Below are 26371 nucleotides of genomic sequence, written 5' to 3'. Positions count from 1 at the left end.
ATAGGCAGAAGACGGACTTACAAGCTTTCTATGGTGGTGCTTTTCGCTATTCCTTTCTCTCCCCCTCCAGTGTCTATTTTATAATATAATGTAAGGAAAACCAAGATTCAAAAGACAGCCAAGCATCTTAATATTATTCCCCCCTAGAAACTAGTAGTTTTGAACTGCCAACCTTGTGGTTTATAGTCCAGTGCTTATCCTACAATGCCACACCGGGAGTCCTTCCAAAGTGGTAGTGCCAGTGAAACAAGCCTAAGAATTCCCTTTGCCTCATTAACTATTTGCTCTATTTTTCAAGTAAGTTCTTTTTTTTTTTTTAATCAGAATTTTTTTCTGTAATCTGTGTTTGAATTTTTTATGTGTTAAATTTCTCTTTCTCATGTGTTCACTTGTGTTTTCACATGTTTATCGTACCTTTTAGGAGACCTGGGTGATGCAAATGGTTAAATGGTTGGCTATTAACTGAGAGGTTAGCAGTTCAAATCCACACAGAGGCACCCCGGAGAAAAAAGGCCTGATAATCTACTTCATTGATGGCGTCAAGTGTGGCAGCGGTAGTGAGGTTGGTCCAGGATCGAACATTGTTTCGTTCTGTTCCGACTCAATGGCACCTGACAACAACAACAATCTACTTCTAAAGATTACAGCCATGAAAAGGCCTATAATGGAGCACAATTCTACTGTAAAACACACGGAGGCAGCTCAATGGCAACTGGTCGTTTGTTTGTTTGGTATGTTGTCTTTAAATATGGTGATGGTGGTTCCAACTCATAGTGACCCTGTACAGGATTTTCGAGGCTATAAATCTTTACAGGAGTAGAAAGTCTCATCTTTCTCCCACAGAGTAACTGGTAGATTTGACCTGCTGACTTTGTAGTTAGCAGCCCAGTGCGTAATCCACTACACTGCCAGAACACCTTCTTTTAATTATAGAATTGATTTTTTCTTAAGTATTGTAGTTGTTGGTCAGTGCTGTCATGTCAGTTCCAACTCATAGTAGGTTTTCTGAAGAATGATTGGTGGGTTAGAACCGCCAACCTTGTGGTTAGCAGTCCAGTGCTGATTCTACAGTGCCACATCATTTTTTTAAGTAGTCAATTTTATTTATCAATGCTTTCCATTATACTTTGTGCTCATTGTTTTAAAAAATCCTTATGTAGCCCAAGGTGATAAGGTCATAAAATATTTTCTTTGGAAGTATAAAATGTGTTTTTCACATTACGGTCTTTAATCTACCTGCAATTAATTTTTATATGTAGTATGACAGGAATCTCATTTTATTCATTTTTTAATATGCACAATCAGAACCAGTTACTGAATCATCTAACTTTTCCCCAATATGCTGCCTCATATATCAAGGTTTCATATACGCAGCTCTGCTTGAAACTATGCATTCTGTTCCATCAGTGTACATGATATTTCTATCCTTTGAGCATTTCAGTTTTATAATAAGTCTTGATATCTATTAAAGTAAAAATATGTGTCCTGTTCTTTAAACTTATCTCAACACTATCACCTTTTTCTATTCTATGTAGAAGGTAGAATTGGTTTGTTAAACTGCTATTATTGCCATTATTATGCTATGGGTTACACACAATGGTTAATCAGAAAATATACAAATAATAGCATCGCAAACTCTAAAAATGTCATATGCTCAAGTCATACGAAAAAATGATTGCTTTTGATTTGGGTTGATTATGAATATGAGCAGACGTTTGGCTTTTCCTCAGTAAGAAAGATGGTCACCTCACTCTGCTTTCTACTCTGATACTTCTGCTGTTAGCTCTCAGTGGCTAATAATGAGTTTCCTTCCTGATCAATGTCATTGACTGACAGCAGCTTCCACAGTTCCTGAAGACACAGGCAGAGGCCCCACCATGGACTGATTGGCCAGTATACTAAAGTGAGATTTTAATATGCACCCCCTCTATCTGCACTGCTCTCCTAGCACTTCAAGCTGCCCAACCCTGGAAGTCCTTAATATTCACCACATTTCTGTAATAGGATTCCAAATTAATCTTTCCACACCTTCAGATTCTTCAGGCCTTCCATTGCCTCACTAGCAAATGCATGCTACTTGAAGAACCAAGATAATGTTATATGCATTTTCACATGCCTCTCACATGTCCTCCAATGAAAATATTTTATCAGCTTGGGCTACATAAGAGTAGTTTAGACAATGTACAAAGAAACACAAATTACAACGGAAAATATCGGTAAATAAACTTGGCTATTTTAATAACAGTATAACTTAGAACCACAATAGGTATTTATACCTTCATCTAAACCTGGACTTGAACTTTGAAAGCATGTTTTGGACGATCACTGTACTAGGTATTTTGCATATATTATTTTAGATGATCCTTACAGCAATCTTTCAAGAGGCACTATATAATCACTAATTTACAGATGAGGAGACTGAAGATTATCAAAGTTATGATAGAAGGGAAGTGTGATAATTAGCAATAAGTGGTATGGTGAAGAATACAACCCAGATATTCTCAGACTCAGAAGTCCATATTCCTTCTACTGTACTACTTCACCTTCTGGCAAAACCATCAGTTTAAAACAATAAACATACTAAGATTATTAAATTTAGAAATTCCTATTTGCCATTTTTGGAAATAACAAATTCAAGAAGAATGGCATCTCATTTATTGACAAAAATAACATTTCAAGATATATCTTGAGATACAATGTTATCTGTAATAGAATAATATCTGTATGCCTACAAGGAAGAAAAGTTAAATATTATTTAAATTTATTTAAATGTACTCCCCAACACTAGAGCCAATGATGAAAAAATTAAAGAAGTCTAGCAATTTATTCAATCTGAAGTTGATCAAACATGCATCCAAGATTTATTGATAATAATTATCAATTGGAATGCAAATGTTAAAACTAAAAGAAAGGATCAATAACTAGAAAATATGGCCTTGGTGTTAGAAAAGAAGCTGGAGACTGCATAATAGAATTTTGCAAAACCAACGATTTCTTCATTGCAAATAACTTTTTCAACAATATAAACAACAACTATACATATATAGGAGTCCTGGTATGGCGCTGTGGTCTAATGAGTCAGAATGCAGTCAGTTTGAACTGCAAGGTCTGTGGTTCAAGCTCACCAGCTGCTCCTTGGAAATCCTATGCAGGGTCGCTCTGGGTCAGAATCAACTCGACGGCACTTAACAACAACATACATATATACCAAACCAGATGGAATATATAATAATCAAGTTGACTACATCTGTGGTAAGAAATGATGGAGAAGCTCAATATCATCAGCCAAAAGAAGGCCATGGGCTGACTTTGAAACACACCATCAGTTGCTCATATGCAAGTTGAAGTTGAAGCTGAAGAAAATTAAAACAAGTCTACAAGAGCCAAAATACTTCTTGATTATATGCACCATGAATTTAGAGGCCATCTCAGGAACAGACTTGATGCCTTGAACATAAATGACTGAAGAGCAGGTGCGTTGTAAGATGACAAGCAAAAGGTCATTAAAAAGACAGGAAAGAGAGAAAACACCAAAGTGGGTGTCAGAAGAGACTCTAGATGTTTCTCTTGAATGTAGAATAGCTAAAGCAAATGGAAGAAATGATGAGATAAAAGAGCTAAACATTAAACTTCAAAGGGAAGCTCTAGGAGACTAAGTATTATAATGAAATATGCAAACACCTGGAGTAAGAAAGCCAAAAGGGAAGAACACATTCAACATTTCTCAAGCTGAAGGAACTGAAGAAAAATTCAAGCCTGACTTGAAATATTGAAGGATTTTATGGGCAAAATAATGAATGATGCAGAAAGTATCCAAAGAAAATGTAAGGTATACACAGAGTCACTATACAAAAAAAAAAAAATGGCATTCAACCATATCAGGAGGTAGTATATGATCAAGAATTGATAGTATTGAAGGAAGAAGTCCAAACTGCACTGAAGACATTAGTGAAAGGGCTCTAGGAATTGACAGAAAACCAATTAAAATGTTTCAACAAACTGATGCAGGGTTTGGAGCATTTACAAATCTAGGCCTAGAAATTTGAAAGACAGCTATCTGATCAAACAACTGGAAGAGATTCATATTTATGCCCATCCAAAGTTGGTGACCCTACAGAATGCAGAAACTGTCAAACAATATCATTAATATCACATGCAAGTAAAATTTTGCTGAGGATAATCAAAAATGATTAGTACAATGCATCGACAAGGATAAGCTAGAAATTCCAGAAGGATCAAGAAGAGGATGGAGCACAAAGGACATCATTGCTGACGTCAGATGGAAATTAGCTAAAGGCAAAGAATACCAGAAAGATGTTTGTGTTTTGTTGACGATACAAAGACATTTAACGGTGTGGATCATAACAAACTATGTATAACATTGCGAAAATGGAATGGGAATTCCAGAACACTAAATTGTGTTCGTACAGAACCTATATATAGGCCAACAGGCAGTTGTTCACATAAAGCAAGGGGATACTGCATGGTTTAAAATGCAGAAAGGTATATGCCAGGGTTGTATCCTTTCACCACCCAGATTATTCAATCTGTATGCAGAGCAAATAATCAAAGAAACTAGATTATATGAAGAACAACATGGCATTGATATTGGAGGAAGGCTCCTTAACAACCTACAATATGCAGATGACACAACCTTGCTTGCTGAAAACAAAGAGGACTTGAAGCACTTGCAGATTAATATCAATGACTATATAGCCTTCAGTATGAACTAAAGCTCAATGTAAAGAAAACAAAAATCCTCACAATAGACAGACAACATGATAAATGGTGAACATACTTAAATTATCAAAGATCTCATTTTACTTGGATCCATAACCAAATAATGCTCATGCAAGCAGAAGTCAAGAAATCAAACAACATATGATAATGGACAAATTTGCTATAAAAGACCTTTTTAAACAAGTGTCTCAAGAACAAAGATGTCACTTTTGAGGACTAAGGTGTGCCTGACTTAATGCATGGTATTTTCAATCACCTGATATGCAGTGTGAAAGCTGGACAATGAATAAGGAATACATGAGAAGAATTGATGCTTTGAATTATGGTGTTGGAGAAGAATATTGAACAAACAAATCTGTCTTGGAAAAAGTACAGCCATAATTCTCCTAAGTAGAGAAGATGAAGAGACTTCGTCTCTTGTACTTGGTACATGGTATTCGGAAGGGTTAGTCCCTGGGGTAGGACATCATGCTTGCTTAAGTGGAGGATCAGTGAAAAAGAGGGAGACCCCTGATGAGATGAAGTGACACAGTGACTGCAACAGTAGGCTCAAAACTTGTGAGGATGGTGCAGGACAGGGCGGTGTTTTGTTCGGTTGTAAACAGGGCCCCTATGAGTCAGAACTCACTCAACAATACTGAGCAACAACATTAATAAATTGCCATTTGTCCATATGGTGAACAACTTATTTATTGAAATGTTTTAAATGTCCAGTGTATGCCAGACACTAGATAGTTTTAAAAGCAGCTCAAAACTAATCTGACTGCCAATGTACCCTGAAAAAAAAAAAAAAAAAACTAGAAAGGATAAATATGTCAAATTAGCTGGGGCACATGATAAGCAAAACAAAGCAAAAATTCAAGGTTTTCAGACTGATTTACTTTGAAAGACTGCAGATATGCTAACTACTGTAAATTTTGCCCAAGAGCTGCATATTTCTCCTTTTTGTCTAATCAGAGATTAAAACCCTAAGAATCTTAAGTCATTCCAAACAATTATCTAAATGGGAAGGGCAAATCCACATGCTAGTTACCTAGGTAAATGTTTCCTATCTCATGCCACCCTACATGTACTATGCTATGCATATTTAAGCAAGAAAAGATATTTTAGCATTTCAGTACTGGTTAATCCCATGGAAAACGTGAGGATAAATCTCTCTTTTTAATCAATAAAACTGAAAAGTCTGGTTCCCTGCTTTGAGCAGTATAGTCTATATACCTCTGAACTTTAGTCTTCTAGTTTGTTGGAGAAAATTATTATATCCTTCTCAAGAGAACACAATAATCAAATGTAATAATGAATCTGAAAGTGCTTTATAAACTATAATGTGTTGAGTACATGTTATTTATCATTAGATAAATGTTTGATAATCAAAATAACTTTTTCTAGAAGTATATGAGGTGGGCTTCAAAATGTTTATGGAAAATGGAATTAAAAGATAATGGTATTTTTCCATGAACTTTTGAAGCCCACTTTATGTATACCATCGAGGAACTGAAAATCAAAATTCATAGTAATTTCAGGTTATTGAGGGTAGGAGATGGAGTCCTAGTGTGGCACTGAAGGTTAATGCACTGGACTGCAAGGTCATTTTGAACCACAAGGTCAGTAGTTCAAGCTCACCAACCGCTCCTCAGAAAACCTATACAGGGTCTCTATGAGTCAGAATTGACAACAGCATAGAAGATGGGAATGGAAACTAAAGGTTGCTAAATAGAAAGGGGCAAGAATAGAATAATGGAAGTTAGTTCAAATTTCCCTAAGAGTGAAAGTAAATCTATTTGAATTAATAAAGCTCCCCAGTGACTTTTTATAGGTGGCATTTTCTTTGGGGGAGATAGTTGACATATTATATGATTCATAGTTCAGGGTCACTGAAACTTTAACTGAAAAGTTATAAAAGTTGCCTATAAGGAGGTGATGTCAAAGAATCAAGACTTTCTGCTATGTTTGGTTGAAGTCCAAACTTTAATGTGATTTTAATGCATGTCCAATAAGGAATTTAACTGTGATCATACTAAAAAGAAATATTGGATGAGAAATACGAGCAGCCAAAACCGACAAACTTTGTGAGGCCACTCCTGACATGACTCTATGTCAATAGTCTGACTGGGTTTTAGCCAGGGCCTTTGCAGAGCACTCCATCTTTCAGTTACAGCATGCAAACCATTGGTTATAAAGCAAACTGTATCATCTTAAATTATAGGAGTGTAGGGGGAAAAAAGTAGAAAGGCATTGCAGAAAATGATTCATGGCTAAAAGTGTCTAAATATTCTGGTGCCTTTCTCTTTGTTTTCAAAATTGTACAAGGTTCAACAGGATCTTAACCCTAAACTAAGTGGCTAAATTAGACCTGTCTTAGAAAACAATCTCGGACTGCCAGCAAGATGCTTGTATTCATCCTAAGTAATGATTAACAACCAGCCATTGGGCTCAATGGCAAAAAAACATTGAACCTCCTCTTTCCCCAACTCAAACTACTTAAGTAGACTGAGACTCAACAGAATAAAGAACATTTATTCTGAGCTAAAGTACAAGAAGCTAACTAGAAACACCTGGTTTCTGGGCTACCACATTCCGTGTACACATTGTACACTGCACAAAGTCATGGGCAGAGGGCTGAGTGGGAGCTGAAAGTCAGCATGTGTCAAGCCCTAGGGTGGGCCTCTGTCAGCCAAGGAGAGAGCCTTCTCTGAGTGAAAACCCTTGAATTTGAAGGCTACAGTCCTGGTGTGGCACTGTGGGCTAATGTGCCAAACTGCAAAGCCATCTGTGGTTCAAGGTTACCAACTGCTCCTTGGAAACCATATACAGGGTCACTATGAGTTGGAAGTGACTCTACAGCACTTCACAACAACAACAACAACAGCAGGAATGGGGCAGCTGTGCTGCAATTTCTTGTAGTTGTCACAAAAGCACTGTGTAGATTAACAGGCCTTCCCTGTCTTCTAACAGTAGCTTAGTAATGACTCCCTAACTGACTTAGGAACTATCACAACCTCTCCATTTCCTCCAAAGTAAGCTCTTCACATTGTTAAACTACATATATTGGACGTGCCATTTACTTTCCTCCATCTCTTGCTGGTAGGGAACACCAATGATCTTTATCTCCTATTGGAAATAAGATAAACAAATTAGTAACTAGGAAGTCCAGTGTGGAAGCTTAAAGCAGTGGCATTTATACTCTGCTATCCTTTCTTTACCTGATTATCCTCCAGTTTTACTCCCAGCTGGACAGAAGCACCTAGAGGATTTCACAGAAGATTAATCCCAAAAGTCAGTTAACATTAACCAGTGATGTGTTGCTCAAATTATCACTTGATGTTAGACTCTCAGACACAGCAAAGCCAAAACATGAGATTATTTTGTCTGTTTAAGCTAACATTTGCATGGTGTTTAGCAAATACTAGGCATGGTTTTAAGTGCTTTCTTTACAAGAACAGGCTCATTAAATCCTCATGAGTCAGGTACTATTTATTATGGCTCCTTTACATTTGAGAAAACTGAACCACACAGCCAGTAAAAAGCAGAACCAGGAACCAAGATAGATAGTCTAAATCCAGAGTTCATGCTTATCTCTAAACTGCTTCATTGGACTACTCTAGTTGCAACAAAACAGGTATCGCTGAAGATTATGTTTTGCAATCTCCCATTCAGTGAATAATTCCCTAAATTAAAGCCTTTGGCAAACAAATGCTATGGTCCTCAAAGCCAGATGTGATATGCAAATATAAAGAATATGTATTTTAATATCAGATCAAAAGAGCATAGTAGGGAGAACAAACAAAATGACAGATGGAATGGAAGTACAATGAGGAGCTCCATCAGCAGCAACACGGAATATCGGACCAAGCAGGCTCAGGGGATGGTCCCAGAACTCTGAACCCCATATAAAGAAATATTTAGAAGGTTGGAAGGCTTATAGCTAGGGGAATTGGTAGCAGAAGCAAGAAATCCATTGCTTTCTAATTCAAGATGCTCAGCTGCTCCTGGAGCCCCATTTTGGGCAAGAACAAGGAGGGGCTGCTCAGAGCAGCCATGGATACCTGACAGACTGTGAAAATAAAGGTGTAGACTTTTTTTTTTTTTTTTTTTTGGTATCTGTTCATTGGTCTCTCGCTGTCTGCGCACCTCCATTCTGGTGACTAGAGGGGGTACTTGAGCGAATGGACATTCAACCCCCACCCCCGGAGGGTTCTACTATGCATGCACACAGATCTTCTCAAAATTTAAAGTGACAGTCTCCACTTAAAAGCAAACAGTGGCACAAAATGGCCACAGCTAGCCCTGAACTGTTTACAACTAGGAAAAAGGCCTGAACGGGGTTTGTGGAGCAGGACAGGCAGACTTAAAAGGAAATAGCTTGAAAAATAAATCCTGAGTTACATTACAATGACCAACAGTGGCATCTTGAAATTTCTCAGGAAGAAGAGTGAAAAAGGAAGCCCATCTCCTGATCACATCTACCTGGAGGCAATCAGAAAGCATTAAAAATACCAAAATAAACACCCATTTAAGTATTAAGACCACAGATAACTCCTGAATATGACCCAAAAACAGAAACAGATGACCATATCAGCACATGTCCAGAAATGAGATAAAGTGACTGAAGCAAATGAGCTGGAAGTAGACCTATGCTCCATACTGGAAGATGGGAAGGCTTTGGAAATGCCTGAGAAGGAATTCAGAAATAAGATTATAAAATGTATCAAAACACTATACAATGGAGTTGAGAAAAATAAGAAGTCAGAAAAACACTACAGGAACAATCAAATAAGACAGATATACCATTGGAAACAATTCAAAACCTACAGAAAGAGGTCCAAATGATTAATAATAGAATGTCAGAAATGGACAATACACTGAAAGGGCAAAGGAGTAGAACTGATGAGTTAGAAGCCAGAACTAATGAGCTAGAAGATAAATCTCTCAACACTACTGATATAGAAGAGCAAGCACAAAAAAGAATTTAAAAATCTAAAGAAGGCCTAAGATTCATGTTGGACAACATGAGAGGAATAACTTAAGAATTATCAGCATTCTAGAACAGGAAGAATCACACAGGTTCACAGAGGAGATAGTTGAAAAGCTTCTGGAAGAAAATTTTCCTAACATACTGAAAAGTGAAAAGATAAGCATTCAAGAAGCTCAACGAACCTCAGGAAGGATAGACCCTAAAAGATAATCACCAAGACATATAATAATCAAGCTCTCCAAAATCTAAGATAAGGACAGAATCCTAAAAGCAGCTAGGGAAAAGAGAAGTGTAACATAAAAAGGCAAGCAAATCAGATTAAGCTCCGATCTCTTAACAGAAACCATGCAGGCAAGAATGCAATGGGGAGACATATATACAACCCTGAAAGAAAAAAAAACTGCCACCCAAGAATCCCTTACCCAGCAAAGCTGTCAATCAAATACGATGGTGTAATCAAAATATTCCAGGATAAACCAAAGCTAAGGGATCTTGCAAAAGCCAACCCTGCTATGCAAAACATCCTACAGGAAGTTCTGTGTACTGAGAACCAACAAGAACAAACAACAACCAGAGAATGATGTACATGGCAGCATTACCCTGAACTCAATCAACAAATGGAAGAGTCAAGAACAGAATAAAGTTATAAGAACATAAGATCTGGGAGGTCAGTCTATGATCAAAACAATTATAAGGTGAAAGAAGGTAAACACAGAGGAACAGAGATCCAGGTGGTGGGAAGATCAGGTAGATTACTAGATAAAATAGACTCTTAAATGGAGGAAAGAGTTAATGGAATGAATAAAAGGTAACCACAACAGTAGGGTTGGGTTGAGGGGTTTAGGTCAGGTGTTTGGGAGGGCAATACAAGAAGGAGGAGGAGGCAGAAGAACAAGAAAGATAGAGGAACACTGAAACAGGTTTGCATGGGCTAAGTGGGACAGAGGTAAATAGTGATACATGCTCAACCTTGGAACAACAGGACTCTGTGATACAGGGATCTAGGCATAGCTTGAAGAGGGGATATAATACTAAAATGCTTGACTGTCTTATGAATATTTGTTTCCCTTGCCTACAATTGTAAAATAGACACTTGAGTGGGATAGAAAGGAAAGTTGGGAAATATGATTACAGAAAACTTGTAAGCCCGTCTTCAGCCTATAACTGATTGGAATACCTAAAGGGGGTTCTAGAACTTGCCAAGTGAAATAGGCATCTTGCAGAGCCTTTGCAGAGGACCTTAGGGTGGAATCCTGAGTCCCATCCAGAACATTATAAGGTGGGACATTCCCACTAGCAAGGACAAGCAGGCCAGCCTGGAACAGCTAGAATGACAGAAGATATATCTTCAAAGAAAGATCCCCAGAAAAAAAAAAAAAAAATGTCAGCATGACTGGCTGCTACAAAAATAAGCAAGCCATCACGGCAAGCAATCACGGCAAACAATCAAGTTCCTTCAGGATAAGTTCCATCAGGAAGCCATCACGACAAGCAATCAAGTTCCTTTAGGACAAAGTCCCCTCTAAGACTGAAACTCAAAGGGAACACACAAACAGGCATGTAAATTTGCTAGCAACCACATTAGTCTACTGGTGAGCAGAAGGGGGAGAAAGGCAGCAATGAAGAAATGGGCTGAGTTCAACCACAGTCCATTTGACTCCTGTTGATCTGAAAATGAGAGAAAGAAGAGGAAGGCTGGTTGGTCCAAAGTGTGGTTAGACCTGGGGACGCTTGAGCCCGTGGACAAGGACATAGCCACAGAGGGCTAGAGTTGAGAGTGAAACATCCAGCTGATATGAAGTGAGGGGAGATACACAAGAACACCCAAACTTGCAGATAGTACACATTTGACCTAGTCTCTATGACTTGATAATCAGAACTCAACTAGAGGAAGATTAAAAAAAAAAAAAAAATTTTTTTTTCAGTTAAAGGAAACAAGGGTAAATTGCTACAATTTGATGAACCTGACCTATACTCATGGAGGTAGTAACTCTAAATACCAACAGAAAGGGAAGGAGCCTTCACATCAAGTATCAATGCTATCCGCTCTGTACACAGGGTAGATAAGGACAGGCAACTTAGACATTGGCTACATAAAATGAGGGGTCAATAAAGACATGAAATGACTGGCTTACAAGTTTTCAAGAAGGAGTTTAGTTTAAGAGTATGGGGGGAAAGAAAGAGTCCCCACTGAATAGCTGTCATCTTGTCTAGATGGGTCTGGCGAATAGAGATGAGGATAAGATTCATATGATTCAATAGTGAATAATTGTTATCATGACTAATCGTGACTGTCACAATTGTAAAGGTAGAAGTTTTGTACAAAAACAGGGGAGTGATTAAGCTTACAGTCCAGAAACAGAGGACCCTAGGACCATCAAGAGAGACGCGCACAAGCAGAATGAGGGACCTTATCCAGAGAAGCAGCGACACCAGAGACAGAGGCAGAGATGGTGTCATGGAGAGGGGGAGCAGCTGAGGACTCTAGATTCATGGGAAGAGACGGTCTAAGAGCTGGTGGCCAGGAGGCATACTTGCAGAATGTGCCCTTTGGAGATGTAAATTATTATATATGGCTAAGTGGGGTTTTTTTGTTTGTTTGTTTGTTTTTAAAAAAAAAAAGCTAAAGTGAATAGAGAGAAATACTGTTAACTGATGGTACATGGAAGGGATTATAATCATTGTAATAAAACAAGGTGTATGATTTGTTGAATGTAAAACTGATGATCTGCACTGTAAACTTTCACTCAATCCACAATAAAAACCTTAAAAAAAAAAAAAGGGAAGTGGCACAAGAAAAATGAAAAATGAAGGAGACATAGGTAAGAGTGCACGAGTTAAAGTGACTAGAGGCAAATACTGTTAGCTGATGGCACATGGAAGGAATTGTAATCATTCAAAGTGTATGATTTGTTGAATGTAGGACTGATGATGTATTCTGTAAACCTTCACTTAATTCACAATAAAAAGTTTTTTAAAAGAAAAAAAAAAGAGCATGGTAGGATGCAATATTCTCAACTAAAGTAAACATGAAATTTCTTAGCTATCAGAACGTTTCCACATTTCTCAACAGAAAACATAATTTCTGCAGACAAATCTTAAGTATTTGAAAGCTAAATGAAATGCTTGATCTCAGCTCCCCACTTTCCAGAACCACGAAGCAAAATTCCCATTCTTGCAAAAATTATCTGAATCGTCAGAGAAATCATTCACCACTCAATTCTTCTTTCTAAAACCAGGTTGCATATCTTATGAGATGAAAATGTTCAGATTATGTTTTTGTTTTTTTTTAAAGTGGGGTAGGTTGTGCTTAACCACTTTCTCATGAAGTCTACTCTTCAGCATGCAATGACTATATCCTTAAAGCTTGGTCAGTGAGAGAAAGGAAACTAGAGTAGGTAGAACTTCTTATATGCATTTTTTTCCCTTCATTTTTAAAAGATAAATTTCCTGGACCAAGGAAGTTAGTTATCATTAAACCAGTACTTCAATTGAACTTTTAATCATTGTAAATGAAAAGAGCATGTGCAAATGTTGTCTATGTATGTATGTATGAGGATGTTTCAAATTTTTTGAGAAAACAATGGAATAGAAAGATAATGGAATTTTCCCATGAACTTTTTGAAGCCGCCTCATACATATAAATCTATGTTTTATATGGCTATAATTAGTATCTTCAAACTTGAAACATGCTGCAATTTATAACCAATTTAAAGTCAAAGTTATAAAGTAATGTAGAAATGAGTAGTTAGTTACTTAACTTCTCACTTCACCCAAATCCTGACAGTGGATTTTAGCCTAACGGGTTAAAAACATAAGTACTAGGTACTTGCTGAGAGCACATCTGGAACCACTTTATCCTGGAACTATTGTAGAAAGAGGTGCTAACATAGCCAACTTTGGTGTGTGTCCTGGACTTAACCCCCTTTCAGTAGCAAGTTCAAATTCCAGAACAGCTTGTCCAGGGATCATGTTGGCTGGAATGTGCTTGTCTTGGAAACCTGTAGACCAAAATATGCTCATCCTTCAGAAAAGCAGATCCTGCAGATAATAGGACTAGCCAATCAGTATTCTCAGATGTCACAGAACTGCTGGTTCTCATATTCTAACCTTGGTTCCAATAGCAAGCCCATATTCTCTTCTGCACTGCCTGTGAAACAAAAGGCAGTGAGTAAGGAAATGAAGTTGTAATGAGTCCTAACCAAATACCAAACAGATCAAGACTTTTGGAAGATAGGGGCAATTTTTCACAATGGCACTGATGAAGCATGTGAATTTACCACAGATGTTATGGGTGTCAACTCACACATTATCTAATGACTGAATAACTAGATTTACTAATTCCCATTACATGAGAATGAGGACATTCTACTTTCCTTCATGTCACTAACCAGTAGTTCAACCATTAATAAGTCATTTTCCTGCCCTGGGCTCAGCAGCTGCTTGCATCTATCAAATTAAAAAAAGGGAGGAGGAGGAGGTTATTTGGAAAATATCTACAGTCCCTTGTAATTTAGAGTCTATCATATGACTCAAAGTTTCTCTGCATATGTGTATGTGTGTGTGTGTAGAAGGAGAATGAGACAAATCCAAACTATTAAGGATTAAACTAAGAGTGAAAATCCAAATGCCTCTCTACACTACTCAGAAATGATTCTTTCGTTATCATTTCTTTCCCACACAGGCTGCAGGGGTTGCTTAGCAAGCCAAATCTTGAGTTCAGTTCGCATCACTGACACTCTTTAGTCTCTCTCATTTCCTTCCCTCTTCTTAAATTCAGGCCAACCAAGAGTATGGTATAATGCAGAAATATTCAAAAGTGTAAGACAATGCTTTTCTTCTCCCTATTTCTTTTTTTTAGAAATATAATAGCTATTGTTTTTATTTTTAAAGTGTTATTTATGTCAGCATGCAGTGAGTTTATCATTGGTGGTGGTGGTGGTTGTGTGCCATCGAGTCAGCTCTGACTGACCCTGTTCAGGGTTTCCAAGGCTATATATTTTTACATAAGCAGAAAGCCTCATCTTTCTCCCATGGAGCAACTGGTAGATTCAAACTACTGACCTTGCTGGTAGCAATCCTGCTCATAATCTACTATGCTACCAGGGCTCTGGGTTTCTCATTACTTTTAAATAAATCAATAACTTTTAAACATTTCTCAGGTTTCATTTCCAATATGGTAACTATCAGTAGCTATAATCCATTCCAGAGTCCTGGTGTGGTGCTATGGGTTAATGTGCTGGACTGTAATGAGTTTATCATTGGTGGTGGTGGTGATTGTGTGCCACAGATCAAGACTTTTTATTGGTTTGAACTGCAAGGTCCGCGTTTCAAGCTCACCAGCCACTTCTCGGAAAACTATACAGTGTTGCTATGGGTCAGAACTGATTCGATGACACTTAACAACAACATACCCCACTCCTGGTGTGGCACTGTAGGATTAGCACCAGACTGTGAACCACAAGGTCAACAGCTCAAGCCCACCAGCGGTTCCTTGGAAGCCCTGTACAGGTCGTTATTGAGTCAGAACCGACTCAACAGCACTTAACCACAACAATATAATCTATGTAAACAACAACTTTAAAAAATTCTTCAAGAGTACAAGGGGTCCTCATCAGGAAAAAAATCTAAAACAAAACTGGCACTCTGATTGGCTACTATAAGAACAAACAAGTTGTTTGCCAGGGAGCCATCAAGGCAAGTAATCAAATCCCTTCAGAACAAAACCCCCTCCAAGACTGAAACTCAAAGGGAACAAACGAGTAGGCACATAAGCTTGCTGGTGACCACACTGGTCTACTGGTGAGTGGAAGTGGGGGAAAGGCAGCAATGAAGATATGGGCTGAGTTTGACCATGTTCCTTAGACTCCTGTCAACATGGAGATGAGAGACAGAAGAGGAAGGGCAGGTTGGTCTGAAATGAGACCTGAGGATTCCTAAGCCCATGGACAAGGTCCTAGCCACAGAGGGCCAGTGCTGAAAGAGAAGCACAAGAATGCCCAAACTTGTAGATAGTACCTAACTTCCATGGCTTGATGATCAGAAATTGACTAGAGAAAGATAAAGAAATTTGATAAAGGAAACAATTATAAATTGCTAAATCTGGTGAATTTGACCTATACTTATGGATGTAGTAGCTAAAAATACCAACCTAGAGGGAAGGAGTCCACATCAAGGTTCAAACATATCCCCTCTGTACAGAGGGTTGATGGGGATGGGCAACTTAGACATTGGCTACATAAAATGGGGCAGGAGGGGGCCTGCTATAAGGGCACAATGTGACTGGCTTACAAGTTTTCAAGAGGGAGTTTTCAGAGTGCAGGGGAAGGTAGAATCCCCACGGAATAGTTTTCATCTTGTCTAAACAGATCTGGTGAAAAGAGATAAGCATAAGATTTTTACGATTCAATAGTCAGTAATTGTTATCATGACTAATTGTGATTGTCACAACTGTAAAGGTTGAAGTTTGTAACTTAAAGGGGAGAGTAGTTAATCTTACATTCCAGGAACAGAGGACCCTAGGACCATTAAGGGAGAAGAGCATGAGCAGAATGTGGGACCCTATTCAGAGACACAATGACACCAGAGATGGAGGCAGAGATGAGGACATGGAGAGATAGAGCAGCTGAGGACTCTAGACTCATGGAAAGAGAAAGGCTGTGTGCTGGTGGCCAGGAGGCAGGCTTTCAGAATGTGCCCTTTGATTGTTTAAATGATTATATATTCCTGAATGTTTTTGTGTACATCAAAAAGAAAAAAAACTTAACAGAGGGACTGGAAGCAAATACTGTTGAATAATGATGCATGGAGAGGATTGTAATCATTGCAATGATAAAAAATACAATAGGATGAGTGCAAAACTGATGTTCTCTCATGTAAGCTATCACTCAATGCACAATAAAAGCTTTAAAAAAAAAAAAAAAAAGAATGCAAGCATCAAAAGGCAACAGGCAACAGCAGGGAAGATTGTTCACCCCATAGTACTCAGTCAGTAAGGAACTGGGAGAGGGACTTTTCAAGCTACGAAATAAAAACAGTCACGCAGCGCATCTGCCCATGTTGTTACTGGGTTTGGTGCCTGATTTTGCAAAATCAAATACTAAAGCCTCACTCTTGCTAAAAAAAAGGAAAAGTAAAAGGGGTCCTAAGACCAAACAGTTTGAGCACTGCTAGTGTAATGGTTGTTGTTAAATGCCATTAAGTCCGTTCCAACTCCTAGTAACACTGTGTAGGGTTTCTGAGGTGCAGCTAGTGGGTTAGAACTTCCACCCTTGTTGTTCAAACTGACCATGGGGGCCAGCACATTATCTTGCAGTTCCACAAGGGCGCAAATTCCAATAGTCCGACTTCCTGACTACAAGTCCCAGTTCTACCATTTACAAGTTATGACCTCTAACACTGTTGTTCAACATCTCGGTTTCTTCATCCATCAAATGCATGTACCTTGCTTAGAACTACATATCCATCACTAGTCCTTCCTTTCTGATGTCCTTCCTTCCTCTTCACCCATCCACACCTCTGTCTTTCTCCATTTTTGTTTTGTTTGTTTTGGTGTGATCTGGTGTCACTACTGCTACCTTTGCCTTAGACACACAAGAAGCTCTGACTGACATAGATTCTCCCAAGACTAAGATGCACCTGTCCCCCTCCTCTCCACTTCTCTGTCCCTGTGCTGTAGCAGCCAGTTGTACTTTGAATTCACCTTCCACTGAAGCTCCATCAGCAAAAGACAACCGGAAAATCAAAGTAAGCAACATGAACGTTTTAAAAAACACACTGTCAGATAAACTCAAACGTAAAGTAGAAACTTTAACCTGAAGAATAATCAATGAAACAGAAGAAGGAAGTAGAGAGATAAAATGCAAGCAATTACAGTCATTCCTTAAAGGAAAAGGTGCCATTTACCCATGTTCCTTCCAGATTTTGAACTGCTCTCTTTCACAGACTTCCATCTCCTTTTTCTCTGTCTCTTCTATCTCCTGGAGAACTCACTATTCCGCTCCACCAAGACCCTTCAAGCCATCAACCTGCTTAAAAGATGGGACAGATCTGATGGACCAGATTCTCATTATATGCATATGCTGTTGTTGTTGTTAAAGTGTTGTTGAATCAGTTTCGACTGATAGTGAACCTGTGCAGCGTTTCCAAGTAGTGGCTAGTGGGTTTGAACCTCCGACCTTACAGTTAGCAGTTCAGGCCTATCCTACAGCACCACACTATATGACTAATGGCCATTATCCATCCAGGAAACTGTTTTTGTTTCATTAATATCGATAATCATAATCCCTTCCATGTACATGATTTTTCTAATCTATATTTTCACATGTATTCTTTAATCCTTAGTACTCAGCATATATTATTACATATTACTATTTTATCACGGGAGTCCTGGTGTGGCACTGTAGGATAAACACTGGACTAGTAATTGCCAGATCCACAGTTCAAACCAAATCCTCAGAAACCCTAGGCAGTGTCGCTATGGGTTAGAACAGATCCGACAAGCACTTAACAACAACTGAGGCTTGAGAAGCTAGCAAAGTTGCATAGGTTGTAAAACTTTGAATTGACAGAACTAAGTAACAATGAAATTGGAGAAGTTAAAGACTGGGGGAAGAGGGATGTCACAGAGAAGCGGGTGGGATGGGGAGATAGGGTGGAAATAAACTATTTTTGTCAGGGGGTTACCACTTAAACAAATGTACTTTACTGTGGAAAAAACCTCCACTAATTCCACTGGGTTTTTCACAATTTCTTTACTACCTCCAACTATACATTCCAAGACTTACTTTATTTGTATTTATTTTCTGTATTTATTTGTTGGTTTGCATAATGGCTACCTTGGCAATACTGTTCTGAGGAAGAGTGTAAAGAAGGACCTCTCCGTGTGTTTTATATTTGGGCCACTCCTGAATATAGTGTCTGTAAATTGAGATCTGTCTGTATTGCATGTGTGATGTCATTAAATATATATTTGGTCTGCCCAAAACTTTCTGGCATTTGTCCTTTACTAACATTACTGTGTATTTTAGTTTCTCAATCATGCAAGTTTAAAACACACAGCCAAATCTGATGAATGTCAAACTTGTGCAGTGACTCAAGTTGATTACAGTATTTTCAAACAGAAAATAATTGAGATTCACAAAGCCTCAACTGGAATTCACATTCACTTTAAAGGAAAGCAAATTGTGAATCCTTTCGAGTCATCAGTGCTCCTGAGTTTGCTTAAATGTTCACTAATTTAAGCACAAATGTTTAGAAAGAAAAGTTTATTCTACAAGGGGGCTTCAAAAATTCATGGAAAAATGGAATTAAAAGATAATGGACCACGCTCGTCACCGATAAGGGGAAGTGAGGGAAAAACAGCAATGAAGCGGCGAACTATGCCCTACAATGTTCAATAGACTCCTGTGAAGCCGGGTGGAGACCTGGTTGACCAGCAGAGTGGCAAGACCTGGGGACTCTTTGGCCCAGAGTCAGTGACATAGCCACAGAAGACTAGAGTGGAGAGTGAAGCGTCCCGCTGATAAGAAGAGAGGGCATATGCACAAGAACACCCACACTTGCAGATAATACCCACTTGACCTGGCTTCAATGACTGAATTATCAGAGCTCAACTGGAAGAAGAAAGAAGAGGGGAAAAAAAGAGTAATCTGATACAATTTGATGAACTTGACCTACACCTATGGATGCAGTAGCTCAAAAGAGGGAACAAATCTTTACAGCAAGGATCATTCCCACCCCCGCCATACACAAAGTAGACAGGGAGGAGCAGATTAACCTAGTACAATATGTCATTTGGTTTCTTGACTACTACTTCCATGAATGTTAATAGAGGTTCTATGCAAATGAAGTCTTTGACAACTTCAATCTTTTCTCCATTTATCATGATGTTATTTATTGATCCAGTGGTGAGGATTTTTGTGTTCTTTACACTGAGGTGCAACCTATACCAAAGACTCTGGTCTTTGATCTTCATCAGTGTTTTAAATTCTCTTTGCATTAAGCAGGTAAGGTTGTATCACCTACATATCACAGGTTGTTAATGAGTCTTCCTCCAATCCTGATGCCATGTTCTTGTTTATATAATTCAGCTTCTCACATAATTTGTTCATCAGACAGATTGATTAAGTATAGTGAAAGAATATAACCCTGGGGCACACCTTTTCTAATTTTAAACCATTCAGTGTTCCCTTGTACCTAGTGTACCTAAAGTCAATATATTAGACACTGAAGTTCTAAGGTCTCTTCCATGAATTAAAAAAAAAAAATCCTGATTCTATCATACTAAAGATCCCAAAATTATAAGGCCAGGAATAAGACTCTAGTTATTAAGCCTGCCATTGGGTTGTTGTTGTTAAGTGCCATCGAGTCGATTCCAACTCATATAGTGTTTCCGAGGAGCGACTGGTGAGCTTGAACTATAGGTTTTGCAGTCCCGTGCACTAACATACAGCGCCACTATAAACATTAATTCAATGATGAATTGAAATGAACTAACCAGACAGTTTTTTCATTGGATTTTCTTGTTGTTATTGTTCTAATTTAAGAAAGATAAAAAGACTTATGTGCAAAAAAACATAAATGCTGTGTGACAGCAGGATATGTACAAACTCAAATAAAATATCATCTCTGACCTTGGGCACTTTTTATCTACTTTATAATCTAGTAGTAAAGAGACATATTTGTTGGACTTAACTGCTGCTGTGTGAGTTCCAACTCATAGCAACCCTGTCTAGGTTTCCAAGGCTATAATTATTTGCAGGACCAAAAAACCTCATTTTTCTCTCCAGGAGCCACTGGTGGGCTCAAACCGCCAACCTTGTGGTTCCCAGTCCAATGCTTATATATACAAAGACTCCAAGGAAATGTAACAAAGAAGGGTGCGGGGAGTTCAGTGTTAAGACTAGACAGAGACTGTGTTCCTACCTGGACCATTGGTATCACCAGTTTTTGTTAAATCCTGATTCAGTACACCCTAACAACATAGGACTGACTAATCATGTAGTCATGATTTTAACGATTTAACCTTTCTTTTAATGATTATTGTTCTATTATAGGGCAAATAACTATACTGAGCTCTGAAAACACCCAGTTGTGCAGGACAGAATGTCTGCCCCGCTGAGGGAATTCAAGAATCAGAATCCACCGAGAGGTATACCTAGATGAACAGACAATCTGAATATGGTGTGAGTGCCACCTGGGGTAGACTGCCTGATGCCATGAAATCACACAAAAGAGGCTCCTAAAACCCTGTCTTGGTGGGCCACAAAAGGTTTCAAGGGCAAAAGACAAGGTTCCAGTAAGAAAAAAAAAAAAAAAAAACAGCAGTATCTTTTTATTGACTCTATCTGATCTCTTGGAAATTTCCTTTTCATTTGGCATTATGTCATAGACCTTTTCAAGGGTGTTCGCTTCTTGAGTACATTTCAGTCAATAAATATTTATTGAACAGTTTGACAATTGAAGAGCATCATGGTAATTTTCCTGTGCTAGGGGCTAAAGACATGTAAAGATAAACACCACTCCTGGGAAAAATAAGTTCCTGGGTCAAATATTGTGATAATCTTCCATGTAACAAAAATGTTATACTGTCTTGGAATGCATGATTTCTTCACTAGAGTTCCTTTTTAAAATTGTGTGTGGTTATCTATCTAAATTCAGTTTAGATCTGTCTCCAAAATAAGCTTTTGGGGAACTAAATAAATAAAGGGGGTAAAATTCCACCAAAATCTAAATTTGGTATTTCAACACAATTCCTTTAGCACAGTGATCATAGTGTGGGATTTGCCTTGACAGTCTGGGTTTAAATCCTAGTTCTTCTATGCAGAGCCTGAAAGACCTTAGGGCAAATTTAACTTTTTCATGTTTCAATGTACTCCTCTGTAAAAAGTTGTTGCTGTTAAGTGCGGTCCGTCGACTCCGAACCATAGCGACCCTGTACAAGGGTTTCCAAGGAGCAGCTGGTGAAAAGTGGGTAGGCTAATAATAGTTTGCATCCTACAAAATTGGTAAGAGAATAAAATACTGATGTATTTATAAGGTGGCGTCCTGGTGTGGTGATGTGGGTTAACGTGCTGTACCTAAAAGTCGGTTTGAACCACAAGGTCAGCTGTTTAAGCTCACCAGCCACTCACCGGTAACCCTATACAGGGTCTCTATGAGTCGGAACCGATAACAACAACAACGTATTTATAAGGTACTTAAAACAATGCTTACCCAAAGTATTATATGAATAATAGTTATTCTTAATAATAATTGCAATCATTCTAGTTGCAGAAACCCATCAGAAAACAATATACATAATTCCGACAGAGAAGCTAAGACAGATGTGGAAAATAAAGATGATTCGGCTAGTTCAGCAGCTTTCTCTAGCATGTTGTTTTGTCTCAAGATGGGGTGAAAGAACAAAGATCCTAGAGGAGGCTCCGAGAAAACCAAAAGATAGCAAACTTACAATGCTGTCTCCCCAGGAGAGGCAGTTGATAACCAAAAAAAAAACAAAAAAAAATCTTAACTTTCTAATTAAAGGTAATTTTCTTTCTTTCTTTCATTTTTTAGTTTACTTCCAAGACTTGGATGAAATGGCTTGTATGAACCTAAACGGATATGAGATGAGATGAGATGGCCTGAACTTTTCTGTAATAAATCTTTCTTTGTAAAAACAGAATTAGGGGCGGGACATCTGTGTAATGTCTACTCAACAGCAGAAGGGTAAGAGCAAATCTTTGGTTTGTTGATTTTCAAAACCCAAGAAACCATCTGGAATTAACTGCACGCCAAATTCTACTTTCTCCGACGTCTTGGGGATTTTCTCTTGGGTCTGGGGGTTTAACCTGACCAACACCAGTGCCTTTGGGTCTCCCAGAGCACTGATAATAGGCCCTGGCCTCGCCCCTTCTGTACACGTTTTCCTAAGCCACATTCTCCACGTCAGGAGCCACGTCCACAAGCGAAGACGGATGCCAACAGGGCGTGACTGTTTCCCGGACTGCAATCGCCATGGCTGGGCATCCCTAGCAGGCCCTGAGCGATCGCTAAAGCTCTGCAGTGGCTCCAGGACCTCCTGCGGCTTTCCTTAAAGCGCCGCGGGATTCGCCCTGACGTTTGCGGATTCTCTGGGTTTCCACGTCGCAGGCAAACCCTGGATGTGTCCGCACCAAGGGTGGCTACCGCGCGCTCAGCAGCCTCTAAATCCGCTGAGGCCCGCACCTCCTCGTCTTGCTCTCTCCTCTTCGCTTCGTCCTTCCTTACCCAATTACTTTCCTCCCCCTCCCTACCCCCATCCTTTCCTCCATCCTCTCCCGCCTTATTCCCCACTCAACGTCCCAACGCGGGCCTCGGGAGGCGGTGCCTGGTGAACCGCTGTCACGTGGGCGCTTGGTGCGCAGGGGCGGGTCCGCGCCGAGGCGGCCCTGGCGCTCCAAGACTTAGTGGAAAATTTCCGGAGCCCTACTGGGACTGCGCAGCGGAGGCCCCACCCGCCGTCTCCACCACCGTCGTCTCCCCCCGCCCCCCGTCTTCCGCCACATCCGAGCCCGGGCTCTGCGGAGGTTCTCTCTCCCCCGGGAGCTGCTCTGTACTGCGCCGCCCCGTCCTCTGCAGCCCCCCAGGCTGGCGCCGCCCTCGCAGCTCGTCCTCTGCCCGGGAGGCCTCGCTTCCTTCGCGCCCCTCCTTAGAGCTCTGAGCCGCGGCGCGGTCTTGCCCCCGACCTTGCGTGTAGCCGGCTGGCATCCTGAGCGGCGACTTGGCGCCTCCGCCTTCGTCTCTGGGGCGCCGCAACCCCACAACCCCGCCACCTCTGTCAGCCCCGCAAGATACAGCTCCCACACCTCCAGGATGGGATTTAGGAGAAAAGGAAAAGATGGTTTAGACAGGCGTCTTGAATTCTCATTTACGGCATGTGTCTTGGTTTAAACAAAGCACATACACAACCCAATGGGGTTTTACCCACTCCCACTGAGGAACCACCAGGAAAATAAGCAAGCTATTTTCCCTATCCCAGTAACATTCCTCACTTAATTTAACCAACCACGAACAAAATTTATTCCTGAGTCAGTAACTTTGGGGAGTTTGTTGACCTCACCCACACAGAGGTGACAAACAATGACATTATTTCATCCAAAAGGGTGTATAGTGCGTGTGGTTCACCTCAAGAAAACACATTTAACAGTTGGTTCTGGAGCTATCCTATCCGACAAGTGTTACTGAAATGGAGAAGAGGGCACAAAAGTGGCATGAGGTCCAGGTGTCCCAAAATGGGATTACTTGAAACCAGATGCAGACTTCTTAATCAGACATCAAGTGCCAAATATTTCTGCCAAAACTGTGGGAGTTCTACATGAGAAAACTCCCGTCTAAGAACCAGAATAGCAGGTATGTTAATTTTAATAAATCTAGTATCTTCACCCTGGGCACCAAAAGATCCGGAAACAGACTGAGGTCCAGGAATGTACGTCCATTGTGGTCTAAGAGTGTTTGGGGTTAGAACGCATTCAAGAAGAACCCTAACAATTAAGATGCATAAAAAATAATGCTATTTTTAAATTAGCCTTTTTTGAAAGGGCCTGAAATTGAATTTTTTCAGAATAATAGAGCATTAAAAAAAATCCAAAACCACTACGGATGAGTCAATTACAACTCAAAGCAATCCTATAGGACAGAGTAGAACTGCCTCATTGGATTTTCAAGACTAATATTTAGCAAGTAAACTACCACATTTCTTTCTCTGAGCAAATATTGGATTTGAGCCAACAACCTTTCAGTTAACAGTTAAGTACTTACGAATTCAGCATTTGTTGTTAATGTTGTTGTTATGTGCCGTGGAGTCGGTTCCGACCCATAGCGACCCTGTACAGGGTTTCTGAGGCTTTACATTTTTACTGGAGCAGAAAGCCTCATCTTTCTCCCGCGGAACAGCTGGTAATTTCCAACTGCTGACCTTGAGGTTCCCAGACGGGTGCTGTCAAATTGGTTTCAACTCACAAGGACCCTGTATAGCGTTTCCAAGGAGCGTAGTATACTATTAAAACTTGTAAGTCTTTTATTTGCTAAATATATGCACACCCTTGTTTTCTAGCTTAATTTTTTTTTTCATTTTTTAAGTTTTTATTGTGAACTGAGTGATAGTTTACATGGGAGAACACCGGCTTTACACCATGGGTTCATTGCAATGATTACAATCTACTCCGTACATCATCATTCAACATCATTTGCTTCCATTCCTTCTGTTTTTTGTTTGTTGGTTGGGGGGAGGGAGGCAGAAGTACACAGAAACACTCAGTAATATATAATACTTTAAACAACCAAAGGGCACATTCTGCAAGCCTACCTCCTGGCCACCGGGACCCAGTCCCCTCTCTTTCCATGAGTCCAGAGTCCTCAGCTGCTCCCTCTCTCCATATCTTCATCTCTGCCTCCATCTTTGGTGTTGCTGTCTAGCTTAATTCTTGGTCTTTAAGTTAACCTTGGCACTTTCTGAATATAACCTGCAAAAATGTGCAAAATCTGTGATTTTGCTTTCACATTTCACTTTCTAAGTCTCTTATGGCTAATGAGCAGGTGTCAGTTTACCCAGTGAAAGGATCATGGTCAATAAATCCCTCATCTTTCTGCCACTATTTTTTGGTTTTTCTCACACTCATTAGTATATACTATGTGGCACTGTGGGTTAATGCACTGGACTGCAAAGTCGGTTTGAACTGTAAGGTCAGTGGTTCAAGCTCACCAGTTGCTTCCTGGAAACCTTATATTGGGTCACTATGGGTCAGAACCAACTCAACAGCACTTAGCCTGACTACTAACCTCAAGGTCAACAATTCAAACCCACCAGTCACTCCTCAGAAATCCTATAAGGGTCACTGTGAGTCTGAACCAACTCTACAGCACTTAACAACAACAGCAAAATAAACCATTGTATGGTCATATGAAATAGTCACATGCACACACAAAATAAAGTTCAATAGTCAAACGTATGTGTAAAAATAACTTCAAAAGTGAGAAGAACCAAGATCAACAGCCCAGAGCTATTTCCTATGAGGCAGAAGTTAGACATGCTTTCTCTCTCTAACCTTTTTACCAATTCTAACACCAAGCTGTCCCCTCTGCAGTACTCTCTCCTTCTCTGTTGGACACAATAATTCAATGACAACATAGAACTCTCAGACAATACTCAAAATTATGGGATTTATTAGGGAGTTATCAAGAAGTACCATCAGAAAGGACTTGAGATACAGTCAAGACAACTTCTCTTCTGTGCCCACTGGCAGACCTCTCCTTAGCCATTGGTCTCTAGACCCTCAGCTTCTTGAGCTTCTTGGGGCTGCTGGCCTTTGACCTACTTGAGCAAGTGTTTAGTCTTCAGTGTAAATGCCCAGAGGCACCTCACACCCACCCATTAGTAAGCTTCCTCCCACAGTATTTTCCACTGCCTCATATGCATGTGAAAGCCGGACAATGAATAAGGAAGACCAAAGAAAATTGATGCATTTGAATTACGGTGTTGGTGAAGAATATTGAAAGTTCCATGGACTGTCAAAAGAATAAACAAATCTTTCTTTGAAGAAGTACAGCCAGAATGCTTCCTAGAAACGAGTTTGGCGAGACTTCATCTCATATACTTTGGACGTGTTATCAAGAGGGACCAGTCCCTGGAAAAGG

Source organism: Chrysochloris asiatica, unplaced genomic scaffold (assembly GCF_000296735.1).
Source record: "Chrysochloris asiatica unplaced genomic scaffold, ChrAsi1.0 scaffold00077, whole genome shotgun sequence".
Classification (NCBI taxonomy): domain Eukaryota; kingdom Metazoa; phylum Chordata; class Mammalia; order Afrosoricida; family Chrysochloridae; genus Chrysochloris; species Chrysochloris asiatica.
Note: the sequence above shows the minus strand (reverse complement) of the source record.